The sequence below is a fragment of the Pteropus medius genome, unplaced genomic scaffold, assembly GCF_902729225.1.
Source record: "Pteropus medius unplaced genomic scaffold, Ma_sr-lr_union100, whole genome shotgun sequence".
NCBI lineage: Eukaryota > Metazoa > Chordata > Mammalia > Chiroptera > Pteropodidae > Pteropus > Pteropus medius.
In genome coordinates, this window is record NW_024340692.1 from 16,009,863 (window position 1) to 16,036,127 (window position 26,265).

General features: G+C 39.3%; 1 non-coding gene across 1 annotated transcript; it reads right to left on the reverse strand.

Moving 5' to 3' along the window:
• Positions 1-20,151: 20,151 nt before the first annotated feature.
• Positions 20,152-20,270, reverse strand: LOC120590434 (5S ribosomal RNA). Its single transcript, XR_005649721.1, has one exon. It is a non-coding gene; the product is annotated as a 5S ribosomal RNA (ribosomal RNA).
• Between the last annotated feature and the right edge of the window lie 5,995 nt (positions 20,271-26,265).

The window sequence follows — 26,265 nt, forward strand, 5'->3', positions numbered from 1 at the left end:
TATGTTCCAGCAATCCCTCCACTGGGTATTTACCCCAAAGACTTGAAAACCCATATCTGAAAAGATATTTGCACACCAATGCTCATAGCAGCACTGTTCACAGTGGCCATGACATGGAAGCAACCAAAGTGTCCTATGATAGATGATTGGCTAAAGAAGCTGTGGTACATATATACAATGGAATATTATTCAGCCATAAGAAGAGATGAAATACTGCCATTTGCAACAGCCTGGATGGACCTCAAGATAATCATGCTAAGCAAAATAAGCCAGACAGAAAAAGTTGAAAATCACATGGTATCACTTATACATGGGATATAAACATAAAAGCAGCAAATGAACAGGACAAACAAACAGAGACTCATGGACATGGACAATAGACTAGTGGTTACCAGAGGGTAAGGGGTGGGAGAGGACGGGGTAGGTAGCAGTTAAAGGGGGTCAAATATAGGAGGATGGGGGAGGGTGAAGTGGGTAAAGGGGATCAAATGTATGGTAGCTGAAGGTAACTGGACTTTGGGTGGTAAACACACAATAGAATATACAGAAGTCAAATTATAATGTACATCTGAAAATTATATAATTGTATTAACCAATGTTACCCCAATAAACTTAATAAAAAGTACAATAAAAAATGGAAATTAGGTTATCATTCTTTTAGCCTTAAAATTAAATTCAAGACACTGAAAAGATTATTTTTTCTATTACAGATTTATTTCCAACTTCTTATGTAATCCACGCACACACAAAAGGACCCTGGATCAACTACTTTAAGATGAAATAATTCACTCTAAGCCTTAAGCTGATAGCAGGTTTTATTTCAATAAAGTGGCATTAGTAGTTTGACGCTAATACACAATTCACTGTGACCATGTGTGGACATAAATATGTGGGACTTTTAAAGTTGAGTTGGGCTAGGCCCTTAGCTCCTACTTAGCCAAGTGCCCCATCGTTTTACTCTTTCCTTATTTGTCATTCTTTCTGGCTTTAGTCTCCATGTTTGCTCTACTCAACCATCTTCATTTTTAACACATCCCCTGGAATCATGAGGGGTCTGGATTCCTGCCTTGCTGGAGGTCAAGGTCTAATTCTCAACATTTGGGTTTGGTGGTCGATAGAACTGGTGGAGATTAGGTAGTTAGATGGATGAAAAAGGTTATAGAGAAAGAAAGGTCTGTATAGACTTCTCTAGGCTGAATATAAAATTGGCAGCAGTGAGATCTGGGGAAATAAGCTGGGTCTATAGGACTGCAAAGGAACTGAAAGGTTCTCCAGCAACACCCCTGAAAATATCCCCTGAAAATTGGGCCTCAAAGAGTACTGATGACACTTTCCATTGGCTCATTTCTCAGTGCTTCCTCTACTCTATGAGTTTGGGAGAGCAGCAGCAAAGCAGCCTGAAAATGGTCCACGACCCCACTGCACTTTTTAAGGAAGCTTTAAGCAATATTGATGCCTAGTCACTATCCTCAGAGATTCTGAATTCATTGATCTGGGGGAAAATTAAGAACTCATTTAATGGGCATATTTTTAAAACTCCCTAAGTGATTCAAATGCACAGCTAAGGTTGAGAACCACTCCTCCAGGTTGCCAACACTACAAATTAACTTTAAAAGCTGTCCATGAAAGATAGAGTCGTCTACATCAGAGATTACACACTGGTGGTCTAGAGGTAGAATTTGAACTGCAGATATATGTATTTTGTTTGGCTACCACAATGTTAAAACAACAAAAACAAATAAGCAAACACACGAAACCCTGGATTCGAATGCCTTTTCAGGAGGCTTAATACTCAGTAATTTGTTACTTGCATGACTTTTTTTTTTCAATTACAGTCGACATTCAATATTATTTTATATTAGTTTCAGGTGTACAACTTAGTGGTTAGACATTTATATAATTTATCAAGTGATCCCCCTGATAAGTCTAATACCTACCTGGTACCATACATAGTTATTGTGATGTCATTGACTCTATTCCCTATGCTGTACTTACTTACATGACTTTTATAGGTATTTGGTTTTGTAGCTTCTGGTCCACTGAGACCAATGTCTAAACAGGCAGTTGTTTTCCTTTCATAATGAAGGAGAATTCTGGTGGGGTGGTGGTGATGGTGGAGGTTGGTAAAAGGATAATCAGAATGCTGCAGATAATATACTTGAAATTATGATTTCTCCCTCTTCTGAGTTCCCACACTATTTTTGTAGCTAGAGTGGTGCTCTAATTATGTGACAGGCTACCTCCAAGAGGAGGAGTTCTCATAGGATAGGTCAATTTTAGGACATTAATTGGACCATGGTGCTAGGGGCTCATGCTAGGGAAGGAGCAAAGCTCTGAGCTCACTCCAAGGAAGTCTCACTTTGGACACTTGGTACAGGGAGTTGGGTCTTGACAGGGCCTTCAGAAAGGTTGTTACTACAGGCTTCTAGTGGCAGCATTTGTTGGCAATGAGAAATATTCCCCAAGGTCAAGGGCAGGGACTTTGCCTAGATGCAAAAAATCAGAAGGTATGAATGGATTCAAATGCTTGTGGCTTTCCTACCCTCTGTACTATTTCTGAATGTGCAGAAAATCTTTTTCTAGGAAACTACTAATTCCTTTTATCACAAACTTTCAACACAAATAATGTTACTAGTTCATTACTAACCCATTGTTTCTACCATAGATGTTTAATTTTTTTTTCCTTGGGACCAGAGATTCCATCACACATTTTTCTATCTGCTGCCCCTGCTCCCACACAACTCTCCTCAAATGCAGAGCAAGGCAGATCACAGGTTTCAATGAACAGTTAATGGACTGAAGTTCATTTTCAGTTCCATTTTTTATACTTACTGGTTGGGCTATGAAATCAACAATTCCTTGGTGACAACACATCACTACTAGTGGTTAAAGCTCAGAATTAATAATAGTGTGGATTAGCTGTACATTTTCAAACTGCAAAAGCCAGACCAAGTTTGTGGTCAGGGCTTCTATTTCTGCTTCCTTTTAAGGGTATTACAAGGGTCAGATCAGTTCTTGTCTTAATCCTTTAAAAAAAATGTGCACCTGTCCACAGTGAAAATTGCACATGAAGCAGACAGACCTTCCAATTCAATTATGATGGAAAGGAAGTGGCCTGGGTTCCTTCTGGAGCATCAGGCACTATAGTACTTCATTCTTCCTGAGTTCACTTATTCTGTACCCTCAGCTGCTGGGAACTTAGTTGAGAATCAGAATACTATTTTTTTGTTTCCTTGTTTGTTTCTAAGACACTAAAGCACACAAGACTTTGTAACAAAGTCTGTACACCAGGATCTTACTTTGGGTATAATTTCTACAGCTATTTCTGCCCAGTCTTCTAGACTGGATGATACAGGAGCTATATGTAATTGTCTCAAATTCATATATTTCCATTATAGTACCACCCACATTGGGGGTCTTTTTAATAGGGACATAAGAAAAATATCTTTTTTTGAACATAATAACCACCTCACTATAGGTAAAAATAAAATTTCTACTAAGTAACTTTACACATTTCAACTAAAATAAACATGAATGGAGGAAATTCTGGTTTTAATTTTTACTCCTTCACCTGGGATAGTGGATAATGAAGTATTTCTCTGTTCACAAGCAGCAAGGACAGAGCCATCATTTTATTTTGAGTTTTGGAGCTTTCATATGTCCATCTGTTCTCTTCATCATCACACAAGAGATTTACTGCTATAAAAATGATTTCATAGACTTATTACTGCTGCTGACATGCCTGCTTCTCACAGGGATGATTACATCGATCTCTTCCTTCTCCCTTCTTATGTTGTATCCATCATCACCTTCCCATGCTGCCCTATATATGGACATACAGTGTCTCATTTGTCTTTGGTTATGTCCTTAGTGACTGGCCCAGGATCATGTTAGATCCCATCCTATCCATTTTATGCTCAGTTCATAACCTCATTGGTCACATTTTTCTCTCAGGTCACTCTTGTCATGCACTGCTTATTCCAGCTTTTAAGAAGATCTGACTCTGGCTATAAATTCAGTCCTGCTGTCTCTGTCGCCCTAACCCCATTGTCCTCAGTAAGCAAAAGTTAGCCCTCTAGCTGAACCATGTTTATCAAACTCTAATACATAGAACTCTAATACATAGAATACATAGGTAATGGAGATGTATATAAATTTATATGACTTTTTATTGGTAATATAAAACAGAAAAATGATGCCCTATGTATTTATACAAAGAGATTGGGGGGAGCTTTACTCATTCGTCGATTCACTTATTTACCACATATGTAATGAGGACTCTAGGGAACACCACTGATGCCCTTCCCAGATGCCTACACATCCTCTGGTTCTGTGTGCTCACAGAACCTCAGCTTTTGAGTGCTTCACTGCTAGCTACTCACAGCTTTTCCATTCTTGAAAGCTTTGACCATAACTACTGAAATTACCTTGCCCATTTAGACAGTTGAAGTGCCTAGGAGTTTATGACCCACCATTCCCTTGGTGGCCTCTGCTACCAAATGACTGCCTGTGCTGTGGGAGGGAACATCCAAAATAACAACTTCCTTGCCTCAAGAAGAAATAAATCTGAGGTATAATTTATGCTCCACAGGACCCAGTGAAGATTGGGATTTTCTCCTGACAATTTTGCCATTGTTTGAATTCTTCTCTCACCCGTCTCCCCACTTCCTTAGCAATCTCTCCCGGGACACGTTCTTAATAAATCACATGTGCAAACATGTTTGATTCAGGATCTGCTTCTAAGAAAACCCCATCTAAGACAAATACCTTCTACGTAACAGATTCTGTAATTACTATGTGCTAGTGGAAGAGACCACAAAACAAAGACATTAACAAAATAAATAGGCTTTACTATTTCATTAGGCATCGTGATTTGCTAATGAAATATATGGTGTCAGTCAGGGTCCTGAAAGGAAAGAGATAGCATACTCAATTTGGGTAATTTAAGGACAGTTTTAGAAAAGGATTGTTTATAAAGGTGTGGGCAGGATATAGGGATATCACAAGAAATAGCACAAGATCCCAGAGCTATAACAATAGGATACCATTGCCCACCCCCCAGAGAGAGAAGTTCTCCTGACTGAAGCTGTGGCATCTGGTCAAGTGACAGAACCAGTCCAAGAAGATCATGCTTAGGTCCTTGGAAAAGGGCAGAGTGTAAGTCCGGATGAGTTAACTTACAGTATGTAATTGTCAAAAATTACTTGACTATTGGAAACCCCTAATGACAATTCACGGAACACTGTTTCGTGGGATGCTGTTTAGGAAACAATAGTGGAGCACTGTTTGAAGATAATCACCCTTAAGAAAAACATTATCTAAGGAATTTTCCTGTTTAAGATACCACCACCTCCCCATCGTCTCGATTCCCATGCAACAAAACCAGCACCACATTAAATATGGTCTCTGTATCTAGCTAGCATCCACCACTTTCAACCTGAATCACTTGCCTTGAACCTCTCCAGGTACCACATCCCCACTTCCCACCTTGTTATTTGTACTCTCGATTATACACCCACCTTGCCTTTCCTTGCTGTGGCCCTTGTTCTCACCTTGACTCTGGTTCTGAATCTCCAGTTATGCTCCCCTGGGTAATAATTCTTCCTTAGCTCCTCTTATCACACTGCAGAACCCTTTTCTGTGAATCTGAGCCATGAGAGGCACCCTGCCCTCCTACCACTAGGGGGCAGTGTTTCCAGCACAGGCAGCAGAATTCAGGCATCCCAAGGAGTCCAAAATGAAAACCCATCTGCTTCCAAAGCTCTAGCTCAGGGATCTGCTGCCCATCCTAAGAAAAGTCTTTTGAAACGTTTGTTCTTTTAACTCTTTCCTACTCACTAGGTATGGATTACATAGGACCGGAAAGCATACATGTATTCAGAGAGGAGATTGTGTTTTTCAAAGAGGGGAACAGTTCAGGTGTTTGGAGTCTATTTAATCTATTGCATAAAGCAGAGTTCTAATGAGCTGTGTTCCCTCATTTCTGATTCCATGGCAGATTAGAAAGAAGAGTGGGTCGGCAGTGGTGTTATAGAAGGGCAAAAGATAGTAAGGAAACAGGTAAAAATGGAAACAGAAGTAAAAACTGAGAAAGCATTGTAGGCAGTTCACATGCAGACCATCAGCTTTGTAGTGGAAAAAATTCGAATCAAATCTCAGCTGCTTCTCAACACTTTATTGCTCTTACTAGCACAGAGCTGGTTTTTACAAAATACAAACAAACGAACAAAACAAACAAACAAACTGAGTCTCCCAGGAAATGGTCAATGTCGGTCATTGTACTCTGTTCAAGAAGGTGGTGAAAAAATGTAATGCACCTTTAAAAATGTATGAGCTAGGCACTGTGCTGAACACCTCACATATTCTTTAATTGTCACAATAACTCTGCAAGTTAGGAACTACGATTATCCTCACTTTACAGGAAAGGGAAGTAAGGTTCGTGAGAAGTTAAGTCAGGTGTCTGTCTGCCACATAGCATGTGGCAGAACTAGCGCTGGAACTAGGTATGTCTGATCCCAACACAAGCCTTTAGTCAGTATCTTCTATCTACCTGACAGATGTTTTAGCGGTTCGGGGGTTACATCACCATCTCTAAAGCATTCCCTTCATCCATAGACCATGTCTGATAAATGGGGCAATATTGTACTTCTTAAAGTGACTAATTCCTAGAGGATATAACAACATAACAGGATAAATAGAACAATCACAGAAGATATTTCATCAAAAAGACATACTATTCAATCATCCTAAAGAAATAAGAATTGACTTATTCTGCTTTTTAAAAATCTCTGACGGAGAATAAATCCATAAGCTCTAGTGGAGGTGACTCGGTGTTTAACAATCCTTCAGGTCTAGTTTATCTTTGCCAGTTTATTGGCTTCTTCCCTGTAGCCTCAGTCTTTGCCATCTCAGAAACGTAGAGGCCACCTCCTGCCCTCCACGAGAGGGCGCTGCGTTTCCCACTACGGGACCCAACTAGTACCAAGAGACCTGGTGAAACAGGACATGACCACCAGAGGGAAGCAGTGAGGTCTTTAGTCTTCATTCTTCCGTGAGATTCAAATTTGTATATGTTTACAATGCCTTCATTTTAAAGATGCTTTCATCTAAGAGATATACTTTACTGTGAATGGATGGCGCCAGTGGAAAATGTGCTCTGTAAACCACGGGGGCCCAGTTCCACTCAGTATTTCCATCTCATCAGGGCTGGTCTGATATTAGTAAGAAACTGTGGGAAGCCCCAAGTACAGCTTACCTTGTAGAAAAGGCATACTCATAATATTTGCCAGGATGTAGTAAATCCTTTCAAGTTTGCTCTGTTTCAAGCATGCATGTTGATCACGAACATCTACAAAATACCTGATTTTTGGCATTCATTTTTTGAAGGCGTTAGAGGGGTCAAGTCTAAATCGAAGTAACCACACATTCCCCAGATAAGTCATCTGTGTTCTGAAGGAACTGTACCACCTAATAGCACCACCAAAGGATTCTTGGAAGACTGCAGAATACTCCATCAGGATATGCACTGAAAAGAACTCTGTAGTTATTAACATAATGGCAATAATAATTACTCTGGGATTTAGTTTCCAAGTACCCTCTTTTGTACATGTGGCTGAGAACATATCGCTTGAACGGATGCACTTAGATTTTTATACAAATAGTAGTGGGGGATTGGAGAAGGTTCAAAATGTTCTGCAACATGGGATAATAAACAGCCATTTAAAATGATGCCAAGGAGGATATTTGATATGGAAAGATAGTTGCAATATATTAAGCTTTCTAAATTGGTTCTAAAACAGCACAAGCCCATTTATGTAATACGTATTTACATATACACTGAAAAAAGTCTGAATGCTATATTGCTTATGACTGGATGGTAGAATTATAAGTAACATTTAAATTTTTTTCCTCCTTTTTACTTATCTTTATTTTCAAATTTTTCTACCCAACCATGTAAAAAATATATATGTATACATACATACATACATACATACATACATACACCAAAATATTCATTTTATAGCTTTTACATTTAGGGGTTTGGTTAGGTAGAGCTTTCTAATTATTTTACACAAGACGTACTCATAATCATACACTTTTTACCCACCTGTTCTCACCCTAGATCCACAAGGCCAAATGAAAAGTGGGCTAGGTAGAACAGCTGCTTTCGTGTGCTGTTATCTCTTGCTTTCAGAATGTAATTTTAGATCTCCAAAGTGTCCCTGCTGGAGAAGCTCTGGTTCCCCAATCCCACCCCAGTCACCTTCCCTTTTCCATCTTTTTCTACTTCCCCAAAGGTCTTAGACTAGACCTTTAACTCTTCCTTCTTCATCCCCTGCACGTGCGGGGCCCCAGGCATTTGCTCAGTTTTCCCCATCACCTGGTATATCCTCTTCTTCTGCCTCACCTGTCAAAATCTCGTCCATCCTTCAAGGCCCAGTTCAAGGCCTCTTCACTCAGAGCCTTTCCGGAATGCCCCCAGGCTGTGAGGTCTCCAGTGTTTTAGGAAGAGAGTGATGAAGTGTGCAGTGCACTTCTGGTCCCCTGCTTTTCCTAGGGAGCCACCGAGTTCTTCTCATGACCAGTAACCACATCTGCAAAAACAACCAGCAAAACCCTACCCTCATCCCAAAGGTACAGAAGGTATTTACAAGGTCAAGTGACATATTTTGTCTAAAAGTCCATACAATAAACAAGAACTGATCTCTTACCAACATATTCCATTATAATTCAGAGATTGTTTAGGAGTGAGAATTTTCAAAGTATATCAGAACACATTTTTCCCTCTAGAATCATTGATATAGTTTTCCCAGATATGGTTCTTGGCTGTTGCCACCACTGCTAGTGTAGAAAAGGATGGCCTGGGCACCATCACATGCAGGGCCATGAGGACCAGCTCTGCCCTGCAGGCCCCCAGAGGAAATGGGGCGACCTCAGGCCTGGCACACCTGCCTCCCTGCCCTCTGTGCTGTCCTGGCTAATGAACATGAGACTCCTCAGGGCAGTTGGAGGACAGCTGGCTCCTGCTAGGTCCCTACACACTCCCCGCCCCATCTGATGCGGCCCTGGGAGCCCTCTCATCCCCGTTTCCTGGCTCTGTCCCAAAGCCTACCAGGGACATTGCCATTTTCTGCCATCTTCCAAGCTCCTGCTAGACTACCTCTCCTGGGCCTCCCCTAGGCTAGGCAATGGGTGTCTCACTGGGATGTAGGTGGCCAGTAAGGGCAGCCACAAGCACTCCTGAGTTAGAGGGAGGCCAGTCCTACTTTACCCGGCTCAGCTGCTCCTGTTTCCTCAAACCCTCCATGTGTTTTCCCTCTTTCCCATGGCGTACATGCCATGTATGTGCCTTGAACCTCCTAACTCCATTCCAGCTCCTGTCCATCCTCCGAGGCTGGCTGAGCTCTCTCATCCCCTAGGGCTCTCCTCGGCCATTTCCACCACCAGAGTATCTGACCTTTCACACTAGTAGCAGTGACTCTCACTACCATTCATTGCCTCCAGGGCTCACCGTATGAGGAAGCACACAGGCTTTATGGTCAGGCTGCCAGGTCCGAGGTCTGACTTAACTGCCTTCTGACTGTGTGACTCTGGGCAACCTACTTAACTATAGCTTCCTCAGTTTTCTTATTTGTAAAATGAGAATAATCATTATACCTACCCCATAGAGTTGTGAGAATTAAATGAACTAGGCCATAGTTCCTGCTTCGAAGTAAGAACTTCCTAAATGTTTATTTTTCTCTGGATAGCGTGTGTTTTTCAATTTTGCTTATTTAACTTTCTGTAGTTTATACCTTGTCTTCTTAATGAGATTACAGGTCTTTTAAGTGCTATGCTTGAAGCTATCTAGCACGAAGACCTTTTGTAGTCTTCATAATACCCAGCCAGTAACCTACACAGAGTAGATGCTTAATGATTACTTACTGCTCGACAGAGAATATAGTGTGGTGATAGTAGTGTCTTGTGGTCTGAAAAACAGATCATACCAAACTGCAGATCATAGGTCAGCACACCCAACTCTCAGAGACATCCTGTCTCAGGTAGACTTTGCTGCGAAACAGACCACCCTAAAACACGGCATCCTAAAACCAACACTAACTCATTATATCTCATGATTCTGTGGGTACTTTGGGGAGTTCTGTTGGTCTATGGCATTCAGCCGCAGGGTCAGTGGGGATGGAAGGTCAAGATGGCCTCACTCATGTCTAGCAGTCAGTGCTGGCTGTTGGCTGGGCAACAGTTTGACTTCATGCCCTCCAATAGGCTAGACTGGGCTTCTTCACAGCACGGTGAGTAGTCTCAGGAATCTGAGCATGTTACAGTCAAAGCTATACTTCCCTCAAGATCTAGGCTCTGGAATTGGCAGTGTCATTTTTACCACATCCTATTGTTCAGAGCAAGTTCCAAGGCCAGCTCAGATCCAAGGAGTGGAGAAATAGGCTCCACCATTTGCCGAGAGGAGTGGAGAAATAGGCTCCACCATTTGCCGAGAGGATGTCAGAGTCATATTGCGCAGGGAGGCCTGATCCTTTGGGGGCCATTGTTATAACCATCTACTGTACATCCTTAGAGGTTTGGTAAACTTGTGAGATGACAATCTCAATAACTTTTATTGTGTTTTAGAGTTTAACAAAAGTATTCACAGGTATTTGCTATTTTAGCTTTCACAACACACAATTCCTCTGAGGCAGGAAGGAAAGGTAAAAACTACAGCATAAACTAGAAAACTGAAATTACACAGATTCCCCTGACTCACACAGCCAATTATTAACAGAATTGTACTCATATGACAGTTTCCTTTTTTATGAGTTATGAAATATTTGTCATATAAAAAGAGGGGAGAGTAATACAAACGCCCACCCATGTAACCACCACCTGGCTTAAAGACTAGAATGTGAGCAATTCATTTGCAGCTCCCTGTGCATCAGTTCCCAATTACCTACCCTCCATTTCCACATAACCACGCTCTGTGATAACAGCCATCTTGAATTTGGTGCTTATCATTTCCATGCATAGCTTTTATATTTTATGAATATGTTTTTATTCATAAATAATATCTACCCTATTTCATTGTTGCTGAGGCCCTCATATTTTTTTTTTTTGCATTTTAATATCTCTGAAAGAAGAATGCTTTTATAGTTGGTGACATCTTACGACAGCCGTCTGCCAGGTGGCAATTGTACCATAGCAGTGCTGCCTGCACATCCTTTGACATCAAAAGTAGCAGGAATAAGCTGGCAGAAAATTACAGAGACAATAGTGGGGCACTCATTTTACCCTCAGGAACCAAATGGTTGTGGGAAGTGGTAAATCAGAAACTTTTAGCAATGTTCCAGGAGCAGGAATCTAAAGGATGTTAGCTATACTTAATTGCAAAAATAGCTTCAGAGCACAGCGCCAATGACCTTTAGTTCTTTTATGGATTCTTTTCAGAGGTGCTGTATCACCAGTCTTCTAGTTGAACAGAGAATTTGCTGTGTGGGGAAATATAGACATCAGTGACTTTGAGTCAAACGATTCAGGAGAGCCAGACTTTAAGTGTGGAAATGTTCGGAGGATGCCTTAATTGATTTATTTCACTCATATTTCCCTTTTTATGCATGTACAAGAGTAATATGTGGTTTTAAAAACTCTGTCTAGTCAAGTATAAAGTATAAATAAGAGACAAGAAAGCACTTGGTCAGAATTTAATTCTCAGCATAAAAAAAATACACAAAATAATGATATACTTTATAAATTTTAGGTACAGGGTGTCAGGTTGTACCTGCATTTCTGCAAACCATGCTTCTTTGCTCAACAGTATGTTTTCGAGGTTTTTTAATTTGAGAAATCTGGCCCCAGTTCCTTCATCTTAACTACTACATAAAATTCTATTGTATAAGTATAGCATGATATGTATATGTGTGTGTATACACACACACACACACACACACACACACACACACATATATACACACATATATATGCATATATATACATATATATACACGTATATATACATATATATACGTGTATATATATATACACACACACACATACACACACACATATATATATACACACATATACATATATATATATATATATATATATATATGCTATTGATGGACATTTAGATTGCCACCAGTTTTTTATTTCAAAGAATAAAGTTATAAGTATCTTGTCCATACCTTCTTGTGAACAAAATTTCTGGATCCTAGGGCACACACATCTTGACTTTACTAGACATTCCAATTATTCTCCAAAATGTCTAATTTACAATCCCACTAGTAGTATATGAGAGGCCCCAAAACAATTGCCCCTTAACTGGATTCCCGATATCCTGATTTCCAACTCACTCTCCCTACATAGTCCAAGTGACCACTAAACACACAGCAGATCAAATCACAAATTGGCCTAAAACTCTTAGTGGATTTCCATCATACTTTTTGATAGGAAACATGGCTTACCTGGCCCTTACTTAGCTCTACAGCCTCTTTTCTTGCTAATTCTATCATACCAGACTCTCCTCCAACATTACAATTCAGCAACTTCTCAACCCTCTTGGTTCTAGCGTGAGACATGCTCCTTCTCTCCTCCCAAACTCTGCATGTGCCCTTTCCAATCTCTGGAATGTGGTTTCCATTAAAACCCATCCATCCATCACCCAACTTTCCTAACTAATTCCACACATCCTTCACGTCTAAACTTGGCCATCTCTTTCTCCTCAGAGCCTTCTTAGACACCACCACCACCTCTGCCATCATAGCATCCTCACACAGTGCTGAAATGACCTCTTTGCTTGGTTCAATCTCCCACTAGACTTTAAACTCCCCAAAACGAAGGTGGAGGAGGGGCTATTCACTGCTACCTTCTCACCCAATAGGTAGTTTATATGATGCCCATAAGTACTGTATTTGTTGAATGAACAAGAGCATAAATCAAGTCAGCACTTGAACCCAAGTCATTTGACTCCTAGTTCTTTGCATTTTCTACCACAGATTCCCATGCCATCTAAGACAATTCTCCCTAAATCTAAAAATTACTAGCATATGGCCAGGTGGGCTGCACAATCAATGATAAGAGGGGAATACCAGAGAAGAAATTTAGATTTTGGTTGTCAAATTATAGGAATTTCTTGAGGTTTGTTGCTACTGAAAACCATGTAAATGGGCTCTTGGGTCTAGGCATGTGTGTTTGCAGGACAAATCTGTAATGTGTAACAAGGGAGGGAAGGAAGGAGTCAGCTGAGGCAGTCCTGTTTGCAGACACTACCATGTACAACTTGGGTAATGAAAGACATCTGGAGATGCTAGAGAAGTGATTAGTCATTCTATAAATAGGATGGAAACAAAATTGAAAATGTTGAAGTTAATGTTGAGAGATTAAAAATAGTCTAAGATTACTTTGAAAAAAATGTGTTCTAGTTTTTCGATATGTTATTTAAGACAAAAAATGAATTTGGCAGATCCTGACAGCCCTCTCCTGTGACTCAAGAAAAAGGCAAAAACATTTTGTTTTTAAAACATCTATACTGACTGAGTTTGTGGCAGAATAACAAAATCCCAAATTTAGGAACCCAAGAACTTCCTTCTGAGTTAAACAGTATAGACATATCTCCTAAATCAGTGGTTCTTAAACGCTAGGATGAAGATGTATAACCAAAAGGGCTTGTGAGAACACAAATAGAGGGCCCACTCTCAGAGTTTCTGATTCGCTAGGTCTGGGTGAGGCATAGAATTTAAATTTCTAAAAAGCTCCTAGAACCACATACAGAAATGAAGTACTAATACCTGCTACAACCTCGTTGAACCTCAAAAACATGATACTAAGTGAAAGAAGCCAGATTCTAAAAGGTCACGTATTGTATGATTCCATTTATATGAAATACTCAGAATAGAGACAGACAGCAGATTAGTAGTTGGCAGGGCCTAGGGAGGTGAGATGAGGACTGATTAAGGAGTACAGGCTTTTCTTTAGAAGTGATGAAAATGTTTTGGAAGTAGATAGAGGGGATAGTTGCATAACACTGAGAATGTACTAATTGAGAATGAATTGTACACTTTAACATGGTTAATTTAAGCTCTGTGAATTTTACCTCAATAAAAAAATAAGTTGCTAGGTGATACTGCTACTTCTGGTCCAAGGGCCACATTTTGAGAACAACCGACCTAAGGTTCAGGCACAGAGAAGGAAGAGATTGTAGGAAGTCTACCAAGCAGGCCTACAGCTGAGAATTCCAGAAGTCTAAAACAGGTTATGTTGAAATCTTTATTCTCTGTTTGGGCTGAGACCCAACAGCTGTAAGCCACTTCCGTGTAATAAATTGAAGCCCTGAGGCACCTAAGCAAAGGAGGTGGCTGAATACCAATTTTGCTCTTCTTTGCTGATTGCTCACCTCTAGCCATAAAGAATGATTTTGAGGGTGAGGTAAAGTTGCCAAATGGAGCCAGCGCTAGGTTTTGCCCTCAGTTCTGTCTCTAACTACACAGGAATGAAGTACTAATGCCTGCTACAACCTTGATCAACTGTCTTGGCCAATTATTCGCTTTTTTTGGTCTCTTTCCTCATCTGCTAAATGGGAATAAGAATAACCCTTTTCTTCATATGGCTCCTGGGGGAACTAAACAAATTAACTTTTAATTATTGTTATTATTTCCCACAATTGCTATATCACTCTATTCTTGTCCTTATTGATTCAATCCCATGACTCAAATTCTTGGAGTGACACTCTCCTCACTTAGAGGGGCAATTCTTGGTCTTTTTTCGATAGCTAAACAAGAAAGATGGCATTTACATTTGCCACAACAAAATGTGTATTTGTGTATCAATGCTGCTTTAGAAGACAAGAAAAGCAAATGGGAAGTATGGATAAGTAGGTTGGTCACCTAGGAGACATGTTAGGCAGAGTATGTAGAGCATGTAAATGATAAACATAAAGAGGAAAAAACTGGAAGGACCAAGAACCACCTAATATTCATGATGTAGTCAATATTCATGAGGCCTTCAATTGATCTCATAGATGATGGCCATCCTGACCCCATATGTTCTCTGCCCAGAAAACACAGATGAAGATATAGCTACTCATCAGGCTAAGGAGTAAACAGCAGCTTTGGCCAAGTGTACTTGTGCCTGTGTTTCTTTAAAGAAACAAACATGTGTTGTTGACTCCAGACATTTCATCATTAGTCTCCCTTTCTGAAACATCCACTCTGGTCCATGTACCCATGCCATAAGGAAGGGCAGGATCCGTGGTTACCAGAAGCCAGAGTTTAGAAACAGGGTGGGGACTGATTACAAAGGTACATAGGAGGATTTGGAAGAGAGAGTGGAATTGTTGTATATCATAATTATGGTGATAGTTTTATGACTGTCTACAGTGGCAAAAATTCACAAACCTCTACACTAAAAGGGATGAATTGTATTACATGCAAATTATATCTTAATAAGAAATAAATATGATGCTCAAGCCCTTCCCCAAATATTATAATTCATTTGTTGTGGGGTGGAGTTCAGAAATTGTTTTATAAAAGTGCCCTAGGTGGGGAATAAATGCTTCTGTCTGAGGAGTAATGGAGAGCAGGTTTCTCTCCCACCTGAAACAAACAAACAAACAAAAAGACAAAATATATGAAACAATGGTTTTCAAGTCAGTGGACATCAGGCAATCAAGCTTAGCGAGCTCTGCAATTTGAGGGTGATAAATTTGTTGTCTTGATCTTGGTGATGGTTTCACCCATTTATCAAATTGTTCACTTTTTATATGTGCAGATTTTTGTACATCAATTATATCTCAAGAGACATCTTTGTTTTAATTTCTCAGGTGATTTCAAGTGTATAACCAGAGTTGAGAACCATCAGCCTGAATATGTAATCTTAATTGGTCCTGAGATCTAACATCATAAGATTCTAATAATTTGAATTATGTGTAATGTGGTCAAAGAATATAAAGTATTAAAGTTTATTAGAAGACATATTTTGCATAACTGGAATTCATTTTGGAAAATCAGTTTACACTTGCAGGAATAATATTTTTTTTAATAATGATTCTTCTAATAGTGATTGATAGCTAACTGTGAAGAAAAGCTAGACCTTAAATAAAGAATTTTTAAAGGTTAGTACAAAACACATCAATAGTGACTCCTAGGCAATTTGGAATTAAAAGCCTTAAGATTGTTCATAACATTTAATCCAGAATTTAAACTCAGGAAATAAAAAATGAGTGCAAATTTTGCCATTGCAGCAATGTTATAGTAGCAAAAACAGGAATGAATCCAGTGCCAGAAAAAGGGAAGTGATTGCATGAATTACAGCATGTCAGTAAAAAGAATAGTATAGTCCCATTTCAAAAATATGATCGAAGAATACCTACTGACAAGAAAAAATCTGTCAGATAAGATGCTTTGATTACAAGTAGCAGAAGGTTTTAATAGCATAAACAACAAAACTATCTTATCATCAACAAGATGCTCAGTTTTTGGATGGTTGCAAGGTTGATTAATACTGGAACTTAGCATTAAAGCAAAGGTCCTGGTTCAGACAATCTTTCTTTCATTGACTGGCCGGCTCAGGCTGGCTCTCTCGCTCTTCAGTTTTGCAAAATGGCTGCCATCGTTTCAGACACATCCAGGCATCAAAGGGGTAAGTTTCTTTTGAAAGTCAGTTTTTGTTTTGTTTTGTTTTTTTGAAGAGCAAAGATACTTTTTCCATAAGCTCCCTAGAGACTTCTTTCATGTCTCTTTGGCCAAAATAATGTCACATGATTATTCCCAAGCTGATCATTGGCAAGTGAGTGGAATAATCAAGAATGGCCTGGACCAATTACGATTCATTCTCTCAGGCAGGAGAAGGTCCCAGCCTTCCCTCGGGAACATGGCTGTCCTATATCTGAATAAAATCTGAGTTGGCTGGCAAAGCAGAAAGGAGAGAAATGGCTATTTGCTGGGCTAAGTCAGGTAACACAAACAGTGGCTGTAATATCATTCTATTTTTAGAAATAAAAGTGAATACAGATAGGCCCAGAAAAAAAGAATGAAAAGCTATACATTTTAAAATGTAATCTCCAGTTGGTGGGTATTTATTTTTATTTTGCTTTTTCCCTTTTGTTCTAAAATTTCTGTAATGAATATGTAATACATTTAAAACAGAAAGAATATTCAGGAGATGTTGTTTTAAAATAAAACACTTCTAGCCCTCACCAGGACTTTTTGAAAAGTAAATAATAAGAGTAATTATGTTCAGATCAAATCCAGGGCATTCAGGGGAAATTGGAATCTATTTGACTCAGCCTCCAAGGCATGCAGCCTCTTGCGCGCTCACATGAATCACTAGGACCCAGAGGCCCCACAGACATTTAGCAACTCCATCTGAGGAGCTATCCCTGCTTTTTAGAAGACTGTGCCCAGTCAGTTATCTTCCCAAACCAGAGGGTTGGGCAGCATAAGCCAGATTCTAAGCCATTCCTCAGAGTCTAGGGGCCAAGAAGGTGTTGTAGACCAGACTAGGGGACAGGGTTACACAGAGGCCCTTGGCCCCACCACAAGCAAAATATAGAGATGGAGGAATGGAAAAGGAAGGCATGAAAAAGAAGGCAATTAAAGAGAAGTACGGTCACTCTATGCCCCCAGACTACATGTCCAATAACTTGATACATAAGCACACACATGCTGTAGCCAAGTCAGACTGGAATTCTATCCTGGTGTGTCTGAAGTGTCATGTATAGTCATTTCTCAGATCATACCTGGGATTCAAAGGGATAAAGGAGACCATGAATGGCCAAAGTAGACCGAAACTGAGGGAAGATATTCAACAGCCAAGACATTTCATGACAATCTACATCCAGTCACCAAATCACTGAGCTTTCCTCAAACCCAGCCAGATCTGGCCTTCTGCATCCAGCCCTGTGTCCTGAGGGAATGAGAGAGGTGGCCCAAGTGGAAAAGACACTAGCTTTAAAGTAACACAGATCTCAGTTCATATTTGACTTTACCAACTCCTAGTTGTGCACATTTGGGCAAGCATCTTCATCTCCCTGTGCCTCATTTTCACCTGTAAAATGGGGAAAAGGCTGTTTAAGGCATTAAAAGAACTAGTTCATGTGTGGCAAACCTCAGCTCTGCATAATTAAGTGAAGAAGCTGGAAGAATAGTAGCTGCCTAGGAATGCACATACAACAGCTGCCCAGGAAATCCCTCTGCTGACCTTAAAAATGAAACAACCAGTTATTTTACCAGCAAAATTGGCTTATTCAGGAAGACCAGAGAATTGCAATTCAGTACAAGTATGTTATAGCAAAAACCATAGGCAAGTCCAACAAGCAAAGAAGAACGTTACTTTATGGGGGCGGGGGTGGGGCGGGGAAGAGGGTCTTGGAAGGAATTGTTTTGAACAAAAGTCCAGTAGAGGAAAGCAAGAATTCAGGGTGGTGATGATAGTTTCTCATTTGCTGAGTTGCCAGACAAGGAAGAAAATCTTTCTTTCTCCTGCTGGAGTGGTAAAGCATATGGATTTACAAGGTGTGTTTCTTCCTGTTGAAGCTTGGAATCAACAATCTTCCCCGTAATGGTTTGTGATTGATATGGAGTGGTGCATGAGGGTTCCCCTTTCTGGCCTCCTGACTTTGTTTTAAATGAAGCTTCTCTATATTTTCGCACCTCCCTCCTCTTCACCTTGGATCAGACCATGGAAATTAAGTGCTCTGAGGCCAGGAGTCTGTGGCTGTCAGATTTACGTTTCTGATTCAAGGTTTTAATGGAGACAGATCACAGGGGCTTGCTGTTGCCAGAAAAATAAACGATTCTTTGATAATTATACCCAGTGAACTTCACCTGCTCACAGTTGGACCACTTGGTGCTAGGGGAGTGAGCTCTGACTATGGAGAAGAACAAATCATGCCCGAAGGGGAAAAGTAAGTTGAAATCACCCATCCGCACATCCATCTGGGAAGGATTGTGTGGGTGGCAGGAAGGAAAGAAGCAGAGAAAGAAGAAAGAAAAAGCAGCAGGAGACAGACATTGGAGTGAATCCTGTCTGGGAGGAGCTATGATTTCAATTTATCTTTCCTTTGGAAATGTTGAGCTCTTCGCTGCTCCTTGTTTGGGGTTTAGCATACCCAGGGGAATGAATGGCTTGGGAGCGTGAGATGAGGTGGAGAATAAATTCTCTCCAATGAAAATTTCTGGACCATCAAAGTACTCTACACAAGACCTCTTATGCCTGCAGTGGACACTCAGGGATTTCTCCAGTGGGAAGACTTTCTTGGTTGCTTATCTGAACGCGGAATTCTGATTCAATAGATATTAAAACTGCCCTGAGGGGGCGAGAGAAATTGGGCACATGAGAATGAGAACATTCGAGGTCATATTTATTTATCCACATTGCAAAGACTGCAATTGGATCTCTTACAAAGCTTTCCAGGCTATTAAAAATGCTCCATGACAAAATGTGGCCAATATGTCAGAGCCTCTGTACTTCCCCCCACTTTTTTTTAACATAACATGTTTTGGTGTGTTTTAGTATTTTATGTAAGAAAACCAATGCATTCATAAAAATAAGTGGTATTTTCTAAGTTATTTTACAAGTTTGAATTTTGATAGTGCATTTGAGATTTCAGAGATTATATAGCTAGTGAGTTCAAACCGTCTTTCTACCTGCAGATGGGGAAACTGAGACTCAGAGAGGTAAAAGGACTTACCCAGGGTCACACAACTTGCTGGCGGTTGACTCAGGACTTAAAAACGTAGGGCTTCCTGTAAATATTTAGAGACTTAGGTATATAACTATTAGTTTTTAAATAGTAACTAATCCTTATTTCAGAGTAATACATGTCCATATTTTATAAAGTCAAATAGCACTACCCAATTTATAACTGGAAACACTAGTCCCCAAACCCAAATGAAGCTTTTCAGATATAACCACTTCCAAATCTGTCATGGGCTTCCTCTGGCATGTGCCTCTGTGTTTTTAAATAATCTGATAATATTAGATTTATTGATTTACCATCTTTAGGCATAATCTATTGATTTCCTAATTTACAAGATGAAAATCTAGCACATCTCTGATTTCCTCTCCCCATCCCATCTATGTTTGGCAGTTATTTTTAAATTTCTGATTAAAAAATAAATCAGCACTTAAATTATTTTCTTTTAATTTTTATTTATTTATTTATTTTAAAGCCAACAGCACCTGGTCTTCCTAGATGGTCTCCCATCCAAGTACTAACCAGGCCTGACCCTGCTTAGTTTCCGAGATCAGATGAGATCGGGTGTGTTCAGGGCAGCATGGCCGTAGCCAGCAATTAAATTACTAAAGCATGTAAATATTCTTCTTTGATGCTGAGTCAAGTAATATGATTTCATTTCCCTTCTTTTTCAAAATGTTCTTGTCCTTTATAGTTAATAATTGCCTTATATTTTTTATTTCCTTAGTTGTCCAGATAATGTTAATTCTTTTCAAACTCACCAACAAAATGTACTCTCCCTCCAGCACTGTTTTCCACATTCATCAGGTTTTCTACAAGTTTAATATTGTTCCTGGTTAGGTCTCCCTTGGAGCCCCAGCCTCCCACTCCAGGCTGGCCAGACATCAATCAGGGGATAACCTTCACAGGATTTCCTCTATCTTGGGTTGGATTCCCCTGTTTCCTAACCTAGCATATTTTTCTTGGATGAATAACGCACTCGTTTTGATAGAATACTTTCTGAGAAGGCATGTATAAGGTGTAAAGAATGTTGTGCAAAGAGTATCCTACCCTTGAACTTAGTTGATAGTTTGGCTGGGTATAGATTTTTCTTTCAGAATTTTAAAGGCATTACTCCTTTGACATCTAGCTTCCAGTGTTGCATTTGGGAAGTCCGATGCCACTCTGACTTCTAATTTTTTATGTGATCTATTTCTAGAATGTTTTCTTTATCCTTTGCAGGGGAAGAATATATTAAATGTCTACTATATATTAGGCATTGCATTTGAAGCTTTACAAGCACTTATGTTTAGTCCTTACTAAAAAAAAAAAGAAAAGAAAAAAATCTGAAGTAGAAATTACTCTTTTCTCTTTTCAAATAAGGCAATTGTGACTCAGAGAGGTTTTGTAATTTACCCAAAACTTAGTTGTCACTGTAGGTTATGCTGTAGTGACAACTCCAAAACCTCATAAAAATATTTCATGTATATTACATGTCCTATATGAGTTGTCGGTGGGCTCGGCTTATCATAGTCACTCGAGGGCCCTGGTTCTTGAGTTTCTGAACTCAACACATGCTTCTATGACTGGTGCAGCACGGAGAATGGAATTTGGCAAATCTCATGATGGTTCTCACAGTTCCTGCCTGGAAGTAATGTATTCCATTGGCCAAAGCCTATCACATGCTACACCTCGCTTTTAAAGGCAGTAGTAGTATTACTGTGAGGGCATGCCTTCTTGGCATTTTTCCAGAAATGTATATGTTATTTTCCAAATCCCAGGTCCCAGTGCAATTCAGTCAAGAAATTAGAAAACAGAAAAAAGTTATGATTCTCCTAAAGGAATTAAACCATAAGAATCATTATAGAGATGTTACCAGTTCAGAGGACTCACTCATGTCAAGTTGAAAGCAAAACCAAGAAATATTGATGTGATGAATCAAAGGTTAAGGTTGACTTTCTCAGGAACTGGGACAGGACTATCCCAGAAGTCAAAACTGTCTAATCAGTCAGTCTTGCTAACAGCCGTTGCCATATAATAAGTGTGTGTTTGTGGCCCTGTCCGCTGGGTGAGCCATTCTTGCAAATAAATTTCAATAAGTTTGTATATATAGTATACTTCATACAAATTCTGTGGGTGATGTTCTAAGAAATAAATTTTGGAAACAAAAGAAATCCTTAAATTGGCAATTTTGATACATGCTTCTATTTAGTTCTGTTAACTTGGCTAGGAGATCTGAATGTTATGTTATTTGAACACAACTCAGTAACATTCACTGATGTTTTCCAGTGTTTGAATATTTCCTCTAGGCCACAGTTCTTTGTAAATCCTTTAGCTGAAGAAAGGCAAAGAGCAGATGATGTAAATATTGTAGAGTACTCTGACGGGAAATCAGAACTGAACAAAAGTCTGAATTAGCAAAGCTGATATCTATTTCAACAGCAAAATTAAAACCAGGGCAAGCAGACAAGAAAGATAAATATTTTAAATTTTCGTCATTAAAAAAGGAAATGGGCTTATGTGAAATAATATCTATTCTAATGCTCAGCTTTAGGATGCACTCCTAATAATTGAGTAAATGTCAAAGCATAAAGAAAGTTGGTTAGACAATTAACGTTTGGTGTGTTCCAAATGTTCATTTTAATACCAACAACTTACAGAAATATTTGTTGTGTTATATTCCATTTTTATAATAATTTTTATTTGGTATTTGTGTTACTCTTCCCTTCTTTTAATATTTTCTGTTATTAAATGTCTATATGAGGAAGAGATTCTTTTTACATGTTTTGAAATATATAATCTTGTCACAAGATGATCGTTAATTATAAACCATAATACAGAAAATTGCTGGCAGTATAACCCTACATATAAAAATTATCCAATGTTCATTATTATGGTTGCCCATTATTATTTAAATATATGTAATTAAAGCATCATGAAAAATACTAAATCATTTATGATTTCAGAATTCCTGAGAATTCCTGGGAATTCTGATTTCTTGTTTCTAAATGCTAAGGACTGATGCCTCTTTGGAATTTGGAAACACTAAGCAGTGGGAGATAGAATTACCAAATGCCTGAAATGACCATAGCCAGAAATATTTGATGAGTAGTACTAAGTACCACCCAAACGATGGAGCCAGAATCCAAATCTTTCTTTTTGTAGAATTCATATTTGTCCTCTACTTGAAACTTCTATTGTCACTAAGTATATATTAGTATTCATTCATTTGTTCATCCATCCATCAAGCATTTACTGAACCCTACCTGTGTGGGAATCATATTGGTCTAGCATAGAGATGTTCAACAAGTGTTTGTCGAATGACCAGGCACTAAAAGGTACTCTAGCATGAAACAGTGGTCCTGAAGGAATGAGACACAGGATAGTCCACTTCTGATTGGGAATAGAAGGTAACATCTGGAAAACAGCAGGGCAGTTTGGATCTAGAGTATGGTAGAAGGTTGCTGGAGTCACGCCTAGAGCTGTTAAGTGTACTCACGAGAGGAAGGGAAGAAAAGGGGGTAAGTCCTGGAATGGAGACCATGGGCTTCTAAGAGAAAGATGAAAGGTTGCCAATACACAGCACCCTGAGTGGACCTTGACACAGACCTTGACATCTGCTAGTCCGACATTCAAATCCTAATTTTGCTATCTTAATCAAGTTGCTGAAGTACTCTGGGCCTCAGTTTTTCTTATTTGCAAAATGGGAATAATAATACTTGAAGCTTATTATGTGAATTAAATATATTGATATTTACTTATAATACATATCAAACTCTTAGTACAATATCTAGAACATAAATGATTAATAAAAAGTAGTTATTAATTATATTATCATTTTACCTGATCTTCCATATTTCTGAGAATTTTTAAATATTTATGAGCAATGGGCCATACAGAATTTCAGAAATTTCTTCAATAAATAAAAAGTTATTGCCTAAGGAGAGACTATTTAAAATATAGTGTGACTTTCTGGACAAAAGAATAGCCTAAGCTTTTGTATTTCCCTTTCCATTTAGTGATGGGAAAAGTGTTTCTTAGTATGTTTGTTCTGAAACCATGGATATGACATAAAAATAAAAGAATGTGGCTGGCATTGGGGATGCACATGGTGGTCAGATAGCATTAATAAATATATCTAACATGTCTCCAATATCTTTTCTTTCAAGGTGAAATAACTGTGGAACCCAGCCCTCCTCATGCGGGGTCATGCTGCGCCCTCTGGTGGCCCATCTTTTTTCATTGGCTGCAGTCACCATGACCGGCAAATTTTAAGGAACTACCTCCTGGTGAGTACTTCTCTCTTCAACTAAAGAGGAGGACTCACAGTTTGTGGGCAGCTTTCTCCAGCCAAGTCCTGGAATTGTCCAGGTTAAAGCTCCTTCCATGATTTCCTGAGGGAAAACTGCTGTGTGTGTGCATATCAACTAGATGCATGCATTTTTTCAAGAACACATTCCAGATATGTCACTTTATGCCTGCCTTGATTTGTTCAGGCCATAAATGAGGCCAGTAAGTAAGTAAAAGGTGGGCCCATGATGAAAAATACCACTGGGGAATTGGGCCCACTCTGTGGGGGCCTCGTATGTCACATTAGGGAGTTGAGACATCACTTTAATCAAATGATCCTTAAGCAATGTGGCGATACTGGAGGGTCTGATGGGTGTGGGGAGGGGGACATGATCAGATTTATACTGCAGAAAGGTCCCTTTGGCTAAAGTGAGAAGAATGGATTGTAGTATATAAAATCTCAGAGGCAGTAGGACAGTCAGGAAGCTACTGCAGAGGATCAAGTGAGAGATGATGGTAGACTGGACCAGGTGGTACCATAGGGCTAAGGAGAAGAGGGTGAACACTTAGAGAAGTTTGGAAGGTATCATCACACAGAACTTGGTTGTTAATTAAATGTGGAAAGCAGAGAAGAGTCAGGAGTAGAGAATGCTCCCAGATTTTTAGCTTGGGCAACTGGGTAGGTGATGGTGGCATTCACTGAAATTGGGACTGTGGTGGAGGTATAGGCTTGAAGGAGTGACCCCCTCAAAGGAGTTCAGTTTAGGACATGATCATTTAGAGGAGCCTGTGGAATTTTCAAGTGGAGACGTCATCTCTGACTCTCAATCCAAGGCTCTTTCTGCTGAAGCACAACTGCCTCATCCTGCAGGCATAGCTCAATCTTTGGAATAGTGGGGAGAAAGTGCTGTTAGGGACCATTAGTCCTATTGTCCCAAATAGTTTGCTTGGGGTATTCCTTTTGGTGTTAGGGGATGAATAACTGAGAGGCGGTGCAGGGAGGAAACCTCAATATTCCAATGTTCTCTTTTCCAAAAGCATCTACTTACCTTAGTAATATTGTACTTGATTCAGGTAAAGGGCAGCAGTGGGTGCTAAAACCAGTTTGTAAATAAGCTAGCTACACAATCTAAAAGTATCTCTCCATAGATTATTTATTACAGTCGAGGGAAACATTTACCTATAGATTGAAGAAATGTGGGTGATGCCACCAATGTTACTCATAGATTATTAATTATTAAAAGGGAAAGATTCCCCTAAAGTGGAGAAGTTACCTGAATACCACTTTAACAACATGATCAAAGTTAATATCACAGATAATGGGACAAACTGACAGCAGGTGCCTCCTAATGCGATGTACTGAGAATTACACAGCATGCGCATAATTTGAATCTTGTCCAAAGGAAATGCCAGACAAGCCCAAATCAAAGAACTCGCTGGAAAACCACTAGCCTTTACTCATCAAGAATATCAATATCATAAAGAACAAAGGTTGAGGAATTATTCTGAGATAAAAGAAACTAAAGAAACATGACAACTAGATGTAAATATGCCATCTTAGATTGGGAAAACTTGTTATAAAAGACAATATTGAAAAGGCTGGAAAAATTTGAATATTATTAAGTTCATTAGTAGTATTATATCCGTGTTAAATGTCCTAAATTTGATCATTATACTGTGCTCTTGTTCTTAGGAGACACTTACCTGTTTGTTTTGGTGGGAAGCGTCATGATGTCTGCAACAAACATTTCCTTTCTTAGTCCATGGGGGCTGCTGTAACAAAATACCACAGATTGGGTGACTTTTAAACAATGGTAATTTATTTCTCAGTTTTGGAAGATGGACATCTAAGATCATTGTGCCAGGTCACAGACTTCTCCTTGTATCCCCACATTCAGCAAGGAGCGAAGGAGAATTTTGGGGTCCTTATAAGGGTACTACTCCTAATCATGAGAGCTCTGCCTTCATGACCTGGTCACCTCCCAGTGTCCCTCACTCCTAACTGCATCACATTGGGGGTTAAAGGTCAACATATGAATTTGGGGAGGGGACACACAAACATTCAGCCTATAGCAGTTCCTGACAATAATATTAATAGGTATATTTGTATATAAAGAGATAAACCAAATATATTAATAATTGGTGAATGTAGTTGAAATATATAGATGTTCAATGTATTCTTTTTACAATGTTTCTGGGTTGTTGTTTTTTTTTCGAGAAGAAAAGAAAAGAAATAATCTCTCTAACCCATACACAAGTAGAGGGGATTTTGAACACTGAAAAATCTAACCATTATTTCGTTCTCAAAGTCAAATATA